Raw genomic sequence first — 15,697 nt, 5'->3', positions numbered from 1 at the left:
AAAAAAAACAAATAATTGTTTTAAAAAATACATTGTAAATAATTTTCTTAAAAACAATTTTTTTTTATACTAATTGATTTATCTCATTATTCTGTACATAGAAGTATTACGGTAAGATTATCAAAAACTAAATATTTTACGAGATATTTAATTTTTTATATCAAAATATGTCAGATTAAAATATAAAATAACTCAAAAAGTACTTAATAAAAAAATACTTTATTATAGTGTTTTGGAAAGCTCTCGATGTCAGCTACAAGAATACTAAATAAAAAATGGAGGTTTCCATTTAAGATTTTAAAGTTGACCTTCACATGACCTTCAAATGATTTTCAAAAGGTCAAATCATTGTCACCATCTTATGGCCCCCTTGAAGTCACACAACTTTTGTTTGAAACATTTTTCGATTTAACGCAATGTTTCTGAGATATTTGAGTGGGTCCTTTAAAATGAGACATCCTGTATATATATTGCATATATACAATTATTGTGTGATATAATTCTTACATTTTCTCTCATATGCACGTTTCTGGAAGAGATATAACTACTTTTTTAATTTTTATCAATAAACTTTTGGCACATATCATAATATAGAAAAAATTAGTAGAGGAGATATATAACAAACATTCACATAAAAATAATGTGGGTGCTATTGGAGCGAATACATTAGCGACATGACTAGAATGTAAAACTCTTCTCGATATGGAAGTCTGTCTTTATTTTTATTAAAATCAAATCCTCATGTCAGTTTCGTATCTCTGCATTCCTAAATACTTTCATTATTTGAATCACGCAAGAGTACGCGGACAAAAATATTTTCATGAATATTATTTCATCCGGTTCTCTCGCTCTCGACACAGCTTCTACCGCGAATGTTTGCATTCGTTGCATTTTAATGTCACCGCGAATCTCGACGTAAACGACGAGATTGAGGCCGCCGATATCGACCGCAATTTTTCCTCGGATGTGAATATTTAGATCTATGAAAGTTCACAGTGTGGAAGTATCGGTCGAATACACGTATTCATTTTATAAAGTACCTTGTCTTGACAAGCTTAGAGCAACAATTTTTCCTTGTTAGTACAAGTATCTTCTCTTGACAAGCAAAGCAACAATTTTTCCTTATTAGGAAAAGTTTATATATGACAGACTACTCTCTTTTTTTTTTTATTGAACAAAAAAACGGTATAATTTTTTCAACATGTTTAATCTGCGATAAGCATTTAACAAACATGGTGATATTCCTAGTCGAAAAAAAATTCTTCCTTAAAAAAATATATATATATATATGTATATATAAGCACATGGTTATTTGTTCGATATCCTACAAGTATAGAAAATGAATTTTACGCAAACTATATCGCGTTTCCGTTGTCACGAATAAAAACAGAGATTTGTTTCATGTGTTTATATTGTTTAAAATATCGAAATTGAAATTCATTGATAGTACACTGATTTCAGCGCTCGATACAAACGCTGTTTGATAATGGTCAAAATAAATGTTATATGTGATTTTCCAATTTCTCGCTTTTCAACATCACTTCGCCGCAGGTCGGCTTGTTTATTGGATTTATTTTCGCGAGATACGCGACGATTACATACCAATTTTGCATATTTCCATTGTCACAGACTATAAGAAAAAAAAAAAAGAAAAAAAGAAGGATATCATCTGACGATGAAAAAGAGAAAAAGAAACAAATTTGCTTTTTTATCTCTTATCGCGGACCGACATACGATCAATAGCAAATAGTACTTTTTAAGACATATGATTTGTTCTTACGAATAATTAAATTGATGAGCGATATATCCATTATGCAATCTAAAACAAAAGCGCTTATTTAATTCCCACTCATTATTATTATTTTATTTTTTTTTTTTTTGCTTAGGACATTTATAGACATAATTCATGATCCAACTATAAACAATAGTAAACGAACAATTATGGATAAATATTTTGGTTTTTTTTCCAAGAATTCGAGAGATTAATAAAACTTCTAATACAATATATACAGCCAAGGAAAAAAATTATTTCATGCTTCTAATTTATGTTTATTGGAAAAATTTATTTTTGAATATAATATATATATATTATATATTATTGAATATAATATCAAATATATTATTAAATATAATATATAAAGTATTATTAAATATAATCTATATTTTATATATATATATGTTATATATATATATATGTATATATATTATATATTATAATATATATTATTGTAATAAATATTTTTCCATTATATCTACTCAATATATATCCGATCGTACTGCTCATTAGAGATACATATGAGATGAAGTGCCATCTGCCTCCGTGGCGCAATCGGCTAGCGCGTTCGGCTGTTAACCGAAAGGTTGGTGGTTCGAGCCCACCCGGGGGCGATTCTTTTGTACGACAGCAGTTATGAACTATACAATAACAATGCTATTCTTCAAGAAAATCTATAAAACTGCAAGTGCATACACAAGACAATACTATGCCCGCGGATAGAGGTTCAAACCGTTGATTTTTTTTTGATAATAGCCTAATCTAGCTTAGACTATCAATACTAATCGATGACGACACGGAGGCTCATAAGAAAAAAAAAAATATTTTAATATTCTTATTTATAAAAAAGGTATATATTTTTAACAAAAATTTATTTTTGACAAGCCTAGAAAGAGTTGCAAAATGTTATACTATTACTGTTTGTAAAACATTTATAGTTGGAAGAGATCGATATATGTATGTACGATAGAGATATCGTCCTTTCGTCGTTAGTTTTTTGTCAAAATATTTCACTAAAAATACAATGATTCAGCATAATCAGCATATCGGAAGAGCTCATGAAATATTTACGCCAGCGGATCGAACACCTTGCAAAACCTATCTAGTCGTGTCTTGATCGTAGGAGCACGTGCACACAAAATATAGATCTCATCACACACACATGCGCGCACACACACATACACATTTCTCTCAACAAGCATGTTTATAAGGAATGCGATATAGATTGTGCTATAACAATATTTCAGCCATTTATCGCTAGATGTCGCAAAGAGGTTGAGTTAAACTCGTAAGAAAGAATCACTCAGCAATGCTATATAAGACGAGTAAAGAGACTTGAAAATCGGTCATCAGTAAGGATATTACTGATCAAATCAGCAAGTGATGAACAGCTGGAGATGATCCATGATTAAACTCCACCCTGTCACCGTGGAATCGCAACTGCGGTTGTCGGGAATTCTGATGCTGCCTTGATGACCCAATCTTTTTTTCAATTAAATTACTTGCGCGAATAAAGTTGACTATCCTCTGGTTTTACGATGAAAGAAAGTACAAACCAATTTGTTATTTTATCTTATAGTAATTAATCTTTTCATTTACTCTTCACAGTCATATTCGAAATGTATATTCAAGGAAGTAGTTTGTAAAACTGAATATTAAAAAAAAAAAAAACTGACTCGAGAAAATTAAATATAGCAAACAAATTACATAAAAATGTTTAACTCATTAAATGTGACAATTTTTATATTATTAATAATTGGCTCTAATATATAATAATGTTTTAATATACCAATAAATAGGATAAAATAAATAGAAAATTAATAATTAAACTAAATAAAGATATCTGCATGTCTCAAAAATTGTATTACAATATCATTAAACGTACGCACAATTTTTAATTAAATCTTTAAATAATTAATCAAAACTACGACAGTCAATGTATTAAGAATTTTTATAATTTGTCAAATGATAGTCATATTATATTTGTCACAACTTTGATCATTTTATAAGATATCTTTTTCTCGTATCGACAGAACACTTCGTTCGATAGTAAAATCACGTTGCCGTAAACCAACGCAATTCACGCAGTTGCATGGCAGTCGGTTTAACCAAAACTCATTAGAGGCCGGCATCGCGTGCGTCACGTGTCCGGAACACGCGACATGTTCGACGGTTATCACGAAGCGGAAAATGGGATAGAAACTAGATACAATGCGGCGAAAGTTCACGTGTTCATCGTTGACAAACAAAAGTTCGCAGAGCTCGGGCAAAAAGATTCCTTAATATCCGTGAAAAGAGATTTCCATCGTACAGATAACGGTCGCCGGATCGTTGCACGTGCAACGCTGATAACATGATATATCAAGTGCAATCAAATTCTATATTCACCGAGAGTTACATATCCAAATATTGGAATTTCGAGCGGTCACTGTTTACGTGACATTCTTGTAAACACAACATCTGTATTTTAGTATCGGATTATTTTTATTTTTCTATGCAATTTTATAATCCGATTGAAAATTCGAAAAAAAAAATGGAACTAAATATCATAACAATAAATTTGGCTTTATTAAGGTTAAGGTGCGGAAACATGGAGGATAGAAATAAATATTGGTTAGGGGTGGAAGCGTATGACTGTGTATTTTGCGGTATAGGCGAAGATTGTATAAGTCATTACTTTAAAGATTGTGATGTAACTAAAAGTTGGTTTATAGAAATAGGTAAGGATGAGAATAAAGTAGAGGAAAAATTGTGGAACGATGTGTTAGATGTTAGATGATGCGAAAGGAAGGTTATTAAGGAAAATTTGGAAGAAGAAGGAGAAGGTTATAAGAAAAAATAGGAATATAAGGTAGTTATAAGGGTATGTATGAGAGAATGAGAAAGGTATGTGAGTTATAAGTATTGTGTAAACCAAGTCCACTTCTTGACGTTAAGCTGAAGTTAAATAATGATTATTATTATTCTCATAACAATAAATACGAGATAAATAATAATTTATATTTATAATGTAAATTTTTTATCCATTAATTTCGCCTCTTTTCTCAATTTTTATTTTTGCAAGCGGAATTATTTTCCTTTTGTGAATATATCTTTTGGACGAGAAAAATCCCTTTTATCGTGTCCCTGTCAAGTTGCAGCAAAAACGAAAAGCCTAGCATTTTACAATCGAATCGACTGCCTATCAATGTGAACTTCTGATCGTTCGATAAACTTCATTTTGGGATTCCACGCGTTTGATCTGGCGCAAGTCAAAAGACTGGGGTGGCAAAGAGAATAACGAGCCGGTGAAGAGAGATAAAGGAAACGAACGAAAGGAAACTAATTATTTATGAAATCGAGTTTACATCAAGCGAACGAATACGAACGATCAGAAACAAATATCAGCGACTATCAATGAGAAGAAGAATTATTTAACTAATACTTTTATAAACTGTGATTTTTATTAAAAACACAAAAAATTAATATAAGTCTTAATTAAAAAATTAATTAATAAGAACGATCGTGAAGAGCGCGTGCAACCCTCGTAATGAAACGAAGATTAATGTGAAAAGAAAAACAAGATAAAAAAATAAGAGGTCGTATCAAAACTGGAAATTTTTCTTGTGTGCGTAGTCGAAAAATGGCGAAGTAGGACAACGAAAGTATTAAAAAAAGAAAAAATACAGAGAGGTTGTAATTCTATACCCGTTTCTCCTGTCCCCTCGGGACCATAATTCTCCGCTTTCCGTGAGAATCTCACCTCTAAGCGTCGCTCGAGAGAAAGTTTAGTTAACTCTCAGCGATCTTTCCTTTGTTCACGATACATGCTAACACCGTTTTGCGTTTCATCTGTCTCGCGTATTCGAATTCGAGAAAAAAAAAAATACACAAGAGAGAAGAGAGAGAGCGGTGAGCGAGCTCTTGGAAAGTGTTCGATTTCAAAATTAAACCGTTTGGTTTACGTATTACCGCACAAAGACTGCCAATTTTCTCTTTCTCTCTGCCGAATAGTCGGGCTTTCAGCCACTTTTCTACCCTTTTGCCGAATCGAATCCCTTCCCTATTCTCGGGTACCATACTTAAATCGTCACAGCTTCTTTAGCCGCGGCTGAAGCTTACTGATAGGCTTCTCGAACAGGGCTCGATTACTCCGATCTTCTTTGTCACGGTAATGACTTTCTATCTTCGTCTTTTTCCTGGCGCTCACGTATGTACGTATGTACGGCGTCTCTATCGAGATACTGTTCTTTCTTCCTCTAGAAATTTTTTAACATCAACTTCTTGAGTAACCCAATTCCTTCGTCATGAACGATGGATCTTCACTTCGCGAGTTAGCACGCCCTGGTTTTATCGATCTCGCGTTTCCCCTCGTTCATCGTCGTTATGTTATGTCAAGCGATTGCACGGATTCGATTAAAGATTGAGTAAACGATCGACAACGATTGAGTTCTTAAGAGAAAACAAATTTTCTCAAGACTCTGTCGTATACTTCAATTTTATTGAAGGTAAAAAAAAAATCTATTTGTATAGGTTAATAAACTGTATTCTCTACATTACAATGATTTACGCAGCATTCAAAAATATTCAATTTAATAAATAAATTCGCCTAAATCCGTGCTTACATATTCAAACATACGAAATTAATTCTGGGTTAACAAATAAATAGGATGTGTATTTAATTAAAGATAAAAAAGATAAGATGAGTGATATATGTATATTTTCAAGTCTTGCCGGCTGCTCTAGGATCTTTTGATACGGGAAACTTTTCTAAGATCATCGGTAATATTATTTATATTATTAAAACCGTTATATTTTATATTATTATAAAATCGTTTTCATCGACGCGAATTTTCGCTATAATTATTTTTTTCAATACCTAGAGAAGCAGAGTATAACATGATTTGGAAGAGAGAAAGGGGAAGATTGCTACATTACGGGAGTAAACGTTACGTGAGATTCTAAAAGGCTAGGGCGGTATTCTTGAAAGAGAGATGCTACGAACGAAAGCTACGACGTGCTGACAAATTGAGTTTTAGACCCCGCCGACCCCCTGTGTCCTTCCATTCCGATGGATTTTTCCCACGGGTCAATGGAACGGCTTCTTCTATGGGTTATCACGTACGTCCTCTTGCCTTTCGCAAGACGACCAATAGTCACTTTTCCCAGCATCGTTCAGTAAGTCATAGTGTTAAATGGAACATGACGAAACGTAATGACTACCTTCCATCTCCGACTCGTGTAAGGTAATATCGTAAATATAGAATAAATAAATAGGCGCCTCGACCCGTTTAATAATCCATTCGCGACTTATAGTAAATTATGAAAACGTATAAGTATAACGGCAATATTTAAAGAAAAAGAAATTTTGCAGGCCTGAAATTTTATATTCTTTGAATTAGTCACTTTCTGCAGAACATATATGGAGGTATAACTTGAAAATATAGGTTGAAGTTATGGAAGCAGAAAATAAAAATAAAAATTGTGATTAATATTAATAATTCCATCGAAATTTCATATTAAATAATTTTCTGTAAAAATATTAATGATACTAATAATAAGTAGGGAAACTGGCAAAAAGAGGCAAGTTATTGCCAATAATATCCACTTATATACCATATATATAATTCTATCAGTGTCGTTAGTACTTTAAGCTCCTTTATTGCTGTCATTTTTAAAAATATTAATACTTGTGTCATTTTTGTAAACTGATATTATTAATTTAACGCATTTACATTTTCCACAATTTTCCTTTTCTCATAGAATTTTTCGATTAATATACGCTCTACAAAAAGAAATCTGATAATTAAATCAATTCTATTGTCGCCATTAATTCGTTACGGCAAAAGTATGTTCAATTTTTCTCGAGGTAAGTCGGTCTCGAGGGGACTATAAAATCTCCAGTACGAGTACCGCAAAGCCGGGGTCTATAGTCCCGGTCTGAAAGAGTCACGCCCCGTTAGAGATTACGACCGAAGTCATTTTATCTTGTTCTATACAGCCGACTAGATGGCAGTCATCAAGGCGAACAAGTTTAGCCCCATAGCATGATAACAAGATCAACTTTCGGCCGCTATGCCAGATAGTTGCAGTGATACATGGATCATTAGAGGGTCGGGCCGCTTGTTATCGTCGTCGGTTATCATCGGCTCGCTCTGATAATCTAGCTCTGTGCAATCTGTGCGCTCGTCGCGATGGAGCGTACAGAAATTTCGCCAAGATGAGTTATCGAGAAGGTGGGTCTGCCTAGTGGTATCATGTATTATAGTGGAGAGAATTCGGTCTTCGTCTGAAATATCCCCTTACAAGTGAACTCGTAAACAAATCTCACTTACAGATCTCGACTCTTCTAACCGTTGTTAAATATTTCATGTACCAGTATAAATTTTTACCGGCATCTCTCGTATTACTCGATGAAGTAGATATTAATTTTAAGCTTGCTTTACAAGGTATTGTCATCGTCATTACGTCTTATTGTATACGTTGCTTAAAAATTTACAATTTTTTATTTACGATTAAAACAAGTTCTTTCATAAACATTGAAACTATCAACACAATTCTCCCATTTTTTATTTATATCCGGCCAAAGATATTGGGATATGATTTCATGTAAAAAACAAAGTGGAGAAACGCGACAATAAGAGCAGGTAATTGGTGTTTTTTTTTTCTAATTGTTCTTTTGGAATTAAAAGAAAGAAAGTTTCTTTCATTTATCAATTGTGATCAAGTTTTACTGAATACCGAAACTTTGGTGGTACTTCTGATTCGTTCAAAAACTCCCCGAAACCTCATTATGATGAAGAAATGTTCCCGATACGGAGATTAATTACTCTCAAGACGTGCAAAAGTTTCTTGAAAGTTTTTATATTGAGATCAGATCACAAGATCATCAAAATTTTCTAAAATATTTGTGAAATGCAATTAGATCTTACTCATTTAATTTCAAATGGCCTTGTTTCCTTGCATCTCGATTAAATTTGAATCTCGATTAAATTATAACATTAACAAAATATAATGTATATTAAACAAAAAAAAATTAATATCAAAATTAATTAAGGGATGCATATTAAAAGATTAAAACAGTTGGCAATCTTCAAATGCACGTTTCCTTAATGAAGAATTCCAAATTAATCGAAGAATCTCTCATTGGAATTAATAAGGTAGAATATTTTTTTCTCCATGGAGAACAAGCCGGCCATCGAGTAGACAAAGTGTACGATGTTGCCAGCCGCTGCATTTTCGCGCAACTTTCGCAGCGCTATTCGTTTGACTAAACTTCAACGGGATTTTCATAAAGCCTAACGTAGGGCCAAGAACAAGCCGGTGAGATTCGCGAGTGGCAAGAAGAGCGCAAAGGATGGAGCCGGAGCAGCGAAATGGAAGGGAAACTTTGCTATCCGCGTCATGAAAACTCACGGCATGAGTTATCTCTTTCTTCTCTCGACCTCGGTCGCGATTCTCTTCAAGAATCGCAGAAATCTTCCGAACTATGATCAATTCTATAAAGTTTGTGTATCGTTATAGTTCAAGAAAAATGAAGTAAGTCTAACATTTCTTTTCAAATTGAAGTATACGACCGGACAACGACATAAACACGCAAATCGCATTAAATATAAACTTTAAAAAAGAAGACTTTAATATTTAAGTAGAGATTTAAATCACTTTCCGTCGACTCCCCGAAACAGACAATATACCCTCGTTTCATCCCCAAATGTCTTTTACAACACAGTATAAAAGATGTAATTTAATATTGCGGCCCGACAATACATTGCTCTTTATTTCTGCGAATAACAAGATGTAAATAGACGTGCTTTCGCAGACGTGCGAAAATTACTAGATTCAAATGAATTATTCAAATTTACTTCCTTGAATAAGATAATTTTCTAGAAGCGGCATTTGCGGGGACAAGGAAAACCAGGAAATATAAATTTTTTAGTTCCGTTCTTCGATAGTTTTCCCGGTTATCTTTCTTCAGTTATTTAGACGTTCTCTCGTCATTCAACGCAATAGTAGGATAAATAATGAGAATAGAAAAGAGATCGATAGTAAAAAAGAGGAATTTCGGATAATAATGTGAATAACATCTGCGATTCGTGGAATCTAAGCGTTATCCATCACGTCGGGGACAACTCGTTCAGCATATCAATCGTCCTTTCGGTCATGACGAATGACACAACGAGCCGAAAAATATGGCCTCTTTATCATTCGCTCTCCTTACCTTTCTTTTTATTTTCTTGCTCCTTTTCTTTCTTTTTCTGCACGTAATAGATAAATAGACAAACGAAGGCATTACGGCTATTGAAGAAAATAAATTGCGCGATCGAAAGACCTTTTGAAATATTTTCTAAAATTTGATAAAAAAAGAGAAAGGGAAAGAGAAAAATAATTTTAAAAAATTCAACTTAGCTATTTGATCTCGAAAAAAAAAAATTAATGTTAAGTAGAAATCTAAATCACTGTCATTAAAAAGATCTATTTTCTTTCTGAAGATTAACCGTTTGAGTGCTGAAGAATTTTCTTATATATATGCTAAAACCACAATTGAGTGAAATGAATAACAACTGCACTTGATATGAATACAACTGATCTCAATAGATGCGAAAATTATACTAACCAACAGCAGCCCTACCGCATTCTCGGTACAAAACAAGAGAAGCGCTATCGCGCTCCTCCGCATTTTTGGCAAACGACAAGTGAAGCGCGATAGCGCTTCGCCGCACTCAAACGGTTAATTACAAAAATATCAAAGATAATTCGAAATTTATAATCAAGGCTATAAGAAAGGCATCCGATAAAAAATCATTATTTCCAAAAATAATTTTCAAATTTATATCTTCAATTTATCAAAGAATACATGAATAAAAAAAGTGAGGAGAAGAAAGAAAAAACTAGAAGAAGATAAAATTAGAATATCTCTTGCACAATATGCATCTATATGTATACAAGTTTCAATATCAATTAGCATACTCTGCGCATTGCACCGTTTTCATTACAATTTCTTCAATTATCTCAAGTGATTAATCATCGTCAATACAGTTATCATCGTGTATAGAGATAATCGATTCGCTTGAAAGGCATACCATGTTCGAGTTATCGTTCTCGTGACGATTCTGTTTCGGTTTTCAATTTTCTTTCTACCGTGTCGAATCTAGAACACGCTCTTCTTTCCATCGTTCATAAAGTTTCAATAAAATTCATCCACGAACGAATGGCTAAATGAACGAATGGCTCTCCCTCTCCGCGCTCTCTATCTCTTCCTCATCCTCATCACCCGAAACAAATTACCTCTGTATATGTAGGCGTTCGAACTGCCAAAAGCTATTACGCGGTGGTGGAAATTTCCGACGAAATGTAGATCTAAAATGCTCGATTCCGTAGATAGGAGGGACACAGTCAGCCAACCATCCATTGGATCGTCGCTTTAATTCGCACGCTTAACGAAGCGGTACAAGTCTCGTCATTACGACGATGCGCAGAATATTTGGATGAAACATCACGAGCAATACGAAGTTACGAAAAACCAGAACAATCGAGAAAATATATAATTGCTAGAATGATTTTATAACATTGATGTTTGTATGTGTGTTTCAGAGAGAGAATGAGAATATCGAATGTCTCTAGTAATTCTATACCGATATTGCATATACATATTATTGTAAACGCCGCAATGCTGGAAATTTAATTATTAATTTATCTTTTAGTTATCAATAACTAAAATTAAATAATCAAATATTATAAAATGTCAAATATATAAAAGAACCTTTAAGAAATAAAAAATAATTTTAATTTTAAATATTATCTACATTTGAATCATTTAATAAAAAACACGTTATATTTCAAATTACAGTCGTAAAATTAAAACAACTTTAATATTTTAAATATCAAATGTGATCAGATTATTAAAATAATAACAATAAAAAAAAAAAAGATTATCGAAAACTAGCTCATTAATTTCTTGTTGAATCATCATCTATTATGGATGAAACCAGGTCAGACTCTTTCTGTAACCATACCTGAACCAAAAAGTCTTACTTATTGTTAGTCAAACTAAAAGAAGATTAAAAACTTAATAAATCCTGAAGCTAGTACTTGTTTCTTTCAGTATTATGAAAGGAATCTGTATGTGTATTGCCTGTTGAATAAAACATTTTCTAAAGAATTTAAAAATTTTTTTATTATTAACTATTATATTTTATATTTTAATAAATTGTGATTTAATCTTATATCTCTACTTTCTATCTCATCAAAAAAAATCCGAGATGTAATACATTCTATGCTTTGATTCAAAACCCGATGTTTTGTTTAAAAATCGGAAGCACGTATAACGGCAAGTGTTAGATCAGCCGACATGAAAAGCTCTCACGTTCATGAGAATTCTCGAAGGGGCGGTACACCGGAAGCCTTATACAAGCACTGTTCTTTCTGAAGTCTCTCGCGTGTCCAGGGATTACGACACGATTTCGAACGTAATTAATTTGTCGCAGGTCCCTGGAATCTCCGCAATGGAGGAGATGTCTTTGAGATCTTTGAAGCTTCCACATCAGCAGTGACGTAAATTGACGCTCGAATACACCCTCACATTACAACATATTTGTGGCATTCTTCAACCTTTATCTTTGATGACGTCGATTTCGATTACATCGACAAATTATTGATATTTTCTTTCTCTTTCTTTTTCCTATTTTTCGATTTTATTTCCTTCCTCTCCCTTATATAATATCTCCGAGATGACTATAGAAGGATAAGTAGAGGCGCAGGTGGACGACATTAAATATTAATAATCATCTGCCGCAGAGATATGAATCTTTAACGCGATTTATCTCGTTTTACATTTTATCTCTGAGACTCCGCCTGAGCTTAAATTAAAAACAAACTGTACTTTTTGTTTTCCCAGGATTTATGTGAGATTTATAATATTGTGTATGTTTATCTTTTATTCGATACATTATTTCCCCCAGCTGTTTATCCCTAGCGAAATTAAAAAACTTATTTCCGGATTGTTCCAAATTTATATTTATAAAATGCATATCACAAAGCTTTTTATAAAACTTTACAATACGTACAATCTCTACAGAAAAAAATATGTAAATATTTATATATTTACATTCTGTAATTTCTAATTTTTAAAAATACGGGTCCAGTCTCCATGAAGAGAGAAATGACAAACTTATTTTAAATTATAAGAGAAATAGCGTTTTTCTACAAACTCACAAGTAAATTCATACTTTTATCGCGATGCATTTAAATATACATTGAATAACGAAGATCGTAACAAAGACTGCAGTTTCTCTGATGTGTGACGCGTGATCGGATACCGAGTGCTATGATCTTCATAGAGATACGAGACATACGTATATGCATACATATAGAGAGTGGTCGCTGCGGCCTATTTTATGTATTTTCACTCTCATGCCGTAGATCGCAAGTCTTTCGTCGTCCCCTTTTCATCACGCCACCCGTAGATTCAGGTCAGCCCCGGTCATTGCTTTTGCAACAGTGTACATCTCATCCCTCACGGCCTCTTTAATTCTTCCATTATTCGACTAACTCTTCGTAAAAACTCTCGCCCGTTAAACTTATTTCCAATATATGTATATACAATATAGATTTTGGAAGTCATAATAAAATATGTTAAAATATTTTATACATACATCGTTCTCGTACAGAGTAAAATTGAATTAAGAATCGATGATTACTAATGATGCTGTATGAATGCGAATATAGAAATTTCAATTTTTTTTTACTGTGTTCTTCTCAAAAATATTTTAGAAAATCTTTAAAATAGATTTATTTATATATGTATATGCGTAGATAATATTTTTTTATTATAAAATTATTCCATAATAAAAAACTTCTGTCTCAACTTTTAATCGTAATAGTAGAAAAAATCGAATAGTAGAAAGTTTTATTAAAATTCTTAGGTGAATTGACTCTAATATTTCAGTATTGACAACTTTAATCTTGTCAGATTTACGAGAATTATCAACAAAGAACGAGCCATGATTGGCAGTTGGCTAGGCGGTCTCCTCGTTATTCCGTAGTTATTATCAATTATTATTCTACCGCCCGACGTGTACGACATTCAATTTTACGAGTCATTAGACGCAGGATTTTCCAAGCGGCTGCGTATTCTGCTCTCGCAGTTTCCGATTTAACACTCCTTAGAATGCCGAAGAAACGCACACACAATCGACTATTATGACGAGAAAAGATTGTACAGATTTAAACCGATCATTAACTATTACGATCGCTTACAATATTTACGCTTTCTTTGATATATATAATTTTAAGTTGATTTTTCGTTAAAGAAAATATCGAGAAATTCATCTCCTCGTTATTTTTAGTCCTCTCTCAAGTTTTTACTCCTTGATACTTTTTCCTCTCATTTGATATCTTTTCAACTAATCCCTAAATCTGCTAAAGTAAAATCTCCACTTGAGATTACATGAAAAGATTTTACCACCTGTTCGTATATCTCTAAAGTTTGATTTTTGGATTTATAAAATTTCTCATTTTCAATCGCTTATCGGAGTTAAAAATCCCTTTTTTGTGGAAAAGTATACTTTGAATTTGTTACAAAATTCGCAACCCATACAGCATCGCAAGATTGCAATAACATTGCTGCAACATTTTTCTGCAAGATTGCAACATTGCGGAAACATTGTGAAATGTTGCTGCAACGTTGTTATGATATTGCAGCAACAGTAAAATGTCCGCTTACAGAAATATTGCAATATAATATTGCAGCAACATAGCAATATAATATATATGCAATAATGCTTTATGTATATTTATCGACATAATATCCTTAACATATGAAAAAAATAATAAGAAATTAAGCCTATAAGAGTCAGGATCTAGCGTGTATATAGTTTTTCTGTATTATAATAATAACGAAATTATAAAATGTAAATTTTTCAGTACACATTCGACTTCCTTCAGTGACAGAGAATATCTAAGAGAAATAAGAAAAAACTCAATTTGCAATTGTGTAAATTCACAATTTCTTTGTATCCGAAATATTCAGATATCCGGATGCAAAAAGATTGTGATGAATTTACGCATACAACGAGTTTTTTCACATCTCTCTTGTCTTTATATAATCTCAAAATTTATTTATTAAAATCTGAAGTATCTTACATATTAGAAAATTATTATCAAATTTTTGATTTTATATAAGAATGGAAACTATTAAAAGAATTCTTAGTCCAATGTCTGAGCCCCTGTATTAGGGTCATATCATACGACTTAAATTAACAAAAATACAACATGCGCCGCATAGCGGTAAACGAATGAACTAGCGATTATTGAATACTTTTTTTGTAATATTTTCGGAATGTTGCTGTAACATTGCTAAAGTTATATTGTAAAATAATGTTTTTGCAATATTTCTGCAACATTAAACTGCAATATGCAATATTACAATGTTGCAGCAATGTTGTTGCAAGCTTCAGTTCTGTATGGGAAGTAAAAAGTACGCCTCGACATCTTGACAATTCACATATTCTTTTTAAAACGACAACTTAATTTGAAAAACGAATCATTCCAAAGACCTTGTCTCAATTGCCTATTAAATCCGTGTAAAACAACAGCTCGAGAGTTTTCGAGAGGCTCCTGATATTGGATCGCAATTTCACATTTCAATCAATGACGAATTAATTACGGCTCTCTGGAATTAATACTCGCGTCACACTCATACACAGTAACCAGACGGCCGTGCTCGCAAAACACAACAGATTCGCGTCGCGTCGCCGGTATTGTGTACCAAATGAAAGGTAGAGAATTGTTACGACATATTAATTGGTGCTGTTGATACCGGTTATTGCTGCAACTTGGCTTATTAGAGCCATCTATGTATTGTTGTTCGCTCATAATTACCAATCTTTATATTGTAAAATTCGTTTTTCTTAATTCGTACAAATTAACGTCTTCGCTGCCTACCAT

General features: G+C 32.8%; 1 protein-coding gene and 1 non-coding gene across 9 annotated transcripts in view; one reads left to right on the top strand and one right to left on the bottom strand.

Annotated features, from left to right (window-relative positions):
* Positions 1–15,697, bottom strand: part of Nachra3 (nicotinic acetylcholine receptor alpha3 subunit) — an 86,057-nt gene that overhangs the window by 42,315 nt on the left and 28,045 nt on the right. The gene's annotated exons all lie outside the window — the stretch shown is intronic.
* On the top strand, positions 2,315–2,388 carry Trnan-guu (transfer RNA asparagine (anticodon GUU)). The gene has a single exon. It is a non-coding gene; the product is annotated as a tRNA-Asn (tRNA).

This window comes from Polyergus mexicanus, unplaced genomic scaffold (genome assembly GCF_030449975.1).
Source record: "Polyergus mexicanus isolate NDT 795.1 unplaced genomic scaffold, iyPolMexi1.0 SCAF_11, whole genome shotgun sequence".
NCBI lineage: Eukaryota > Metazoa > Arthropoda > Insecta > Hymenoptera > Formicidae > Polyergus > Polyergus mexicanus.
The sequence above is the reverse complement of the archived record's forward strand: the minus strand, read 5'-3'. Positions and strand labels throughout refer to the sequence as shown.